The sequence below is a fragment of the Miscanthus floridulus genome, chromosome 17, assembly GCF_019320115.1.
Source record: "Miscanthus floridulus cultivar M001 chromosome 17, ASM1932011v1, whole genome shotgun sequence".
NCBI lineage: Eukaryota > Viridiplantae > Streptophyta > Magnoliopsida > Poales > Poaceae > Miscanthus > Miscanthus floridulus.
The window spans coordinates 108,890,599-108,896,598 of NC_089596.1; positions in this window are offsets into that span (position 1 = coordinate 108,890,599).

A 6,000-nucleotide genomic window follows, 5' to 3' on the forward strand; every position below is an offset into this window, starting at 1 on the left:
CGAAGCTAATCAAAATTTCTTCCGAAATGGCCGTTGTCCCAAATAACCCACCAAAACTCACAAACATGATGCCATCGAGCCAACTGGTGGCTGGATGTTCTCGGTGACGACCAGAGAACACAGTGGGACACTCACCACAACGAAAAACCAAACGCAACATCGAAACTCTCCAAAATCCGAAAGTGGAGCTCTTAACTTCCGGTTGGTGACTCAGGGACTTAGAAACCCTCCTAGGCATTACTGGAAACCCACGGAAGAAACGGAACAAAATTTGGACACCGGAAGCTCGAAAACACAACAAAAGAGCAAAGACACTGCAAAAAGTCGTCCCAGCCGAGGGAGGAGGTCGGCCTGGGCCTAGCTGCCTTGAGCTCACCTTGGACACCCCAACACAACAAAATCGGGTAGCCTACTTCAATCTTGGCCTAGCCGGGTTTCCAAACCCGACCTAGCCTACTTCAAACCCGGCCTGGCCTACTTTGGCAGATTCAGCACCCTGAAACCAAACTCCAAAAAGGTGAAATATATTCAAACGAAGTCTAATTGGGCTCAAATTTTGCAGAGATGTTCCCTAGGATGTTTATAAACTATCTCCAAAATATCAACTCGATCGAAAAATCTCGCTCGAAGATCGGGGTTTTCTCAACTTTCGTCAAAATCCCCAAACTTTGTGCTAGTGAGGAAACTACCAAATCTGATTGGTAGATATGTTCCCCAGGAGTCCTAGCACGTATCCATCCATACCAATCGGTCTCAAAACCTCATAAAAACAAAAACACCCACAACCAAGAGAAGGAGGTTCGGGAGAGAAAAAAACAAACGAAACAAGAACTCAGAGCTTCAGCCTCGAATTTCATAGCACAACATGCTTTATTTCAAGCACCAACAAGATTAGGTTTGTTGATGTCGAACATCATCGTGTCGGTATGGGACCGGACACTAAGAGCAGAGAGCAGGAGAGAGATAAATGAGTAAAGAGTCCAGCCCCCCTCCCCCTCCTCCTATCCCCCTTTTATAGAGAAGGTGGGAGGGGATGTTCTCTTTATTTCCCAAGGTGGGGCTGGTATTTACAAAAATGCTGTTAGGGGCTATAAAAAAACCGATGGAGTTTGTATTTACAAAAATGCCATAGAAGGCTACAAATGGCCCCCAAACATTATATTGCAAACTCATAGGCTATGCAATTGGGCCTTGAGTGCGACAAAGGGGTCCTCAACATATAATGTACCCCCAATAAGGTTGTTACAGAGGTCAGATTACAAAGCAAAGGAATCACTCTCTACACTGCATATCTTAACACTAAACTTAGGAAACATAACTAGAGAAACCAGAGACTAGAAAACCTAACAACCGAAGAGATGGCTGGTGGGTCCTACTAACTTATTCATAGGCCTATTACACATTTCCAACATGCCCTTAGATATTTAGGTTGAACCACTTAACCCTAGGGGCAAAATGGTCCAAGTATTGATCGGTGCATCTAATGGCCATGAGCTCTTCATGACTTTGCTTCGCCTTGACATAAGCTCTGCAATGACGCCACGTGTTGCCTCCAAGTCCATACCGAACTCTAACCAGGGTTTGAGGCCCAAACCCAAAAACCATCCAGCTAGTGGTTTTGAGGCTCAAACCACCAAAATCCCTGGAGAAGCGTATCCACTAGGCCTCCTCCATGATCTCGACACATGACACCGTCGTCCTCAACCACCTAATTAACAAATCCTCTAGCACCTCCACTTGACTTGCTTAACCGCCATCTTGACAGCCAATACGGTCAACTCCTCCACATGCATGTGTACTTGCCTATCCATGTCCTCAGGTGTCAGCCACCCACGATCAGTCTTCCAGCCACATTAGTCCCTTGGTCCATGCCTCACGTCTGTCCTTCACCATTCCTAGTCCATCTGCATGGCACATCTCTACTTGACCTTCTCCATGGCCGTCGACCATCTCTGTGCTCCACACTTGCACACAAACATAGCCGAGAGACATGTTGCCCACACACTCACGCTGCGGTTAATCTCAAACTCAACTGAAGCCAAATCATCTCTTGACATTCACTCATCACAACTCGACACACATGGGCACATATCAACCATGTGTTCGCAATCTCCCCCTTGATGGACTGGGAACACACAGAGAAGAATCAAAACCAAAAAGAAAACGGTAAAAACTCGCTCAAATGACCAAAAGTCAATGAAAAGCCAAAACGCGGTCATTTGAAATGAGCAAAGCTTGTTCCCCAAAGATATGGGCAACGACTCGATGCAATCAAATATGTTGTGCCTGAACTAGTATAATCCATGTGTCTTGTGTGCTACCCATTTGATTCCATGTACGCGAATACGCTGCTAGATTTCCCGAATCTAATTCTTCCGACACTTGGGTTGTTCTCCACATAGTTGGGGCATGCTCCCACTTGGGTCGGGGTCCCAAGGGTGATTAACAGGCCCACGATGTTATCGTAGCACCTGGTAGAAATAGCAATATCTTGTCATGATGATTTGAAAACCTTACCGACGTGATATTGATGTGAGACTAATCTATTTGGAAGCTTATCAAATAATCTTTTCATCAAGTGCTCATTGACCTCAATCGCACTCGGGATGGATGGATTATGGTTTTCCCAATGAAGTATTGTTGGACTACCGACGAACTAAATGTTGTGCTTCGATGGTCGTGCACCCAAGTTGGGTCTTCAGCATGGTGCATCCAAGTCCCATTCGTTATAGAGGCCACATAAGAAGTCTCTCAAATTGTTCCCTAAACACATTGGAAGTGCCAATAATAGGTACCAACAAATTCTTACCTATGTCATTGTACAAATATAGGAACAAACTCGGCTTATATTACAAATATAGGAACGAACTCGGCTTATATTACAAATATAGGAACGAACTCGGCTTATATTCAATGGTTGTATCGTTAGGTGTCAGGTCCTCATCAAGAGGTGAAAAAACAAACTAGGGAATTACTCTAGAAGGACAAGAAGTTGGAGAATTCTGAATCTATCCTAACACAGCCTGAGAGGAATGATCCTTAGGTGGTTACCATGGGTTATTGACACGCCGTGGCTAGCAGCGTAAGGAGCGTGCAAGCAAGGACTCTAGAGTTGGCAGGCTTAGGAGAAAGATACCAAAATACCCCTAAATACACCAGAAATATGTTAAGTAGATTGGAGACATCTTGTGGAGTCCTGTGGATTGTGGAGTGCCAACTCTGAACAAGTGAGTGTACAAGTCACGCTTTCCCTGCTCTAGGATGGTGCAACATCTCTGTACCGGTCAGACTCTAGATGCCTGACAGGTTCTTGGGCTAACTTCTGGCCCGTGGCTCAAGACGTCGGTTGCCACCCGGGTGCTGGCCTGTGTGGTGGAGTTCGGGATCAGGCCATCGTCGTTTTGGTAGCCTGGGCCACCGCTGAGCCCCCGGGCCTTGAGCAATGGTTGAGGTGTGCTTGGGCTTGCCCTGACTCCTCTAGAGGATACTGTTAGATTGATCTCCCAGCCAATAAGCCCAATGGCCTATTAGGCCTTGGTCACGTGCCCTGATCAGGGGCACCCAACCCTACATGGTTGGTGGGCTCCCATCGCACTGCGCTATATAAAGTGGTGGGGGCCGGTGGCTTAAGGTACGAGGTTCACCGTGAGCCAATCCGCCCCACCAACAAACCCTAAGTCTGATCTAGCAAGGGTGCGCAGCCAGCGACGGGAAGACGCCGCCGTCATCACCGTCGGCTTCACTGCACCTCACCACATCGCTGGACTTCACCGACTCTTCCCCGACCGTTGCTGCCCATGCACAGCCTACACCAGCAAATCCGATGGAGGCCTCTGGATCTACCCCTTCCGTGGCGTCAGGTCCTAAGACCCTAACTACCCCTCTCTGTTTTTCCTCTAGTAGTACTAGAACTAGTTCTAGGTCTTTGATCTATCATGCACCCTGTCTGGATCTCTACCTAGACGATCCGAATGGCATAACATTAGTACCAGAGCTATGGTTTTCTAGGGTTTTGGTCTAGAACGGGTGAACCATTTAGAAAAGAAAAAAGTTGATTAGATCCAGTGCGGATCTAAGCAGAAGAGGGTTTTGGCCGACGTTCGGTTGAACCATAACTCCGATCCTTTCGGATCTGAGAAAAGCAGTGGGTTCAGATGAACCCTAACCCTAACTAGGTTAAAGAAAAATTGAGGGCTCATTTTCATGACAAAACCAAACCCTAAAACCTAAAATTGATTTGGGAAAAAGAAAAACAGTGGCCATCCCAAACCCTAACCCTAACCCTAATCGGGAAATCGGATGAAATCCGAACAAACGAATCAAAAGAAAGGGGAAGAAAGGGAAGGGGGTGGCCTACCTCGCCGTTGCGCGGCACTGCAGTCACGTCGGCGCGCGGGGAAGAGAAAGGCTGGCTCAGGGCACTCCTTGCCGGAACAGGCCACAACGGTGCCACAGTCAGGCCGCTCGACGGCGGCGTGCTCACCCGCTGGGGAGCGCGCACGCCGGCGAGGGGGCCGGCGACGGCGCCTGGGCTCGCTGCTCTCTCTCACCGTCGAAGCTCGTCGCTCGGTGCTACGATAGGAGAGAAGAGAGAGCAGTGAGGCAAAGAGAGAGAGAGAGAGCAAATGCGAATGGCCGCTAGGGTTGGCGGACCGTGGCCGGGGGCGGGTTTTGTTCACCCAAAGACGCCGCGCAGCCGTTCGATCGGCTCCAACGGTGCCAGATGCTCGGGCCGGCGATGCGGCCTAGGCAGGCGCGCGTGGTCGAGCAGCTTTGTGGGCCCAGGCCCAGGTTGCGGCCTAGGTGCGGCCGGGCATCGCGCGAAGGAAGCGGGCCGAGCCGTTTAGGTTGCTGGGCTGAATGAACAGTGTAGAAGTGAATCAGTTTTGTTTTTCTTTTTCCAGTAAAAGTTTTATTTCTAGAAATTGATTAATGGCTAAAAGAAAATAGAAAAGAGGATTTTCCTATGGGTAAAATTCAAGAAAATGAGTTCATTTTTTCTGCTGCATATTTAAAGATATAATTTTCATTATTAAATTCGAACCAACGGGAGAATTTAATTTTGAAAATGGATATGTTTTAAATTGATTATAATATTATTGTTATTCTGACCAACGTTGATTAATGGTAATATTATGATATTTTGTCTTGCATTAATTCTATTTCTGCCCAACGGTGATGTAGAATTAGTGTAGAGAACAATTGTATGTTTTAATTTTGACCAACGTTGAACTAAGGAATGCAATTATTGTTGTTATTATTTATGTTCTCACACTATTTGAATTGTGTTTTCAGGCGGATACAACTTGATGAGTTGTATCAAAGAGATCCCTACTCTAAAAGGGGATAACTACATTGAATGGAAGAAAAAGATCGACTTGGTCTTCATATTGGCTGAGGTGGACTGGGTAGTCACCACACCGTGTCCCAAAAAACCTGTGGCACCGGTGAGGGAGACAGATGAGACTGATGCTGCATGGCAGAACAGAGAGCGGGACTTTGCTCCCGTAAAGATGTCTTCTGACCTTGAAAATAGAAAGTGGGTCACAACCAATAAGAAATGTTTGGCTGTGATAAAGAATACAATTGAGCCTGCAATAGTGGGCTCAATTCTAGACTGTGACACGGTCACAGAGTACCTAGAAAGAATAAAGAGTCAGTTCACTAGCTCTTCAAAGACATATGCAACCTAGCTGATCAAGCAGCTGGTTACAGAAAGGTACTCTGGTGGCGGCAGTGACATTAGAGAGCACCAACTGAGAATGAGCAATTTGGCATCTAAGCTCAAACCAATGGATTTGGCACTCAAGGATGAGTTTCTTATTCATTTGATTTTTGCTTCTTTGCCAAAAGAATTTGACACCTTTGTTGTTAATTACAACATACAGCCCGAGAAATGAGATTTAGAAAAACTCATAGCCATGTGTGTGCAGGAGGAGGAAAGAATAAAAGTTTCACAGGGTGGTACTGTCAACTACCTAAAAGATAAGAAAAAGAACT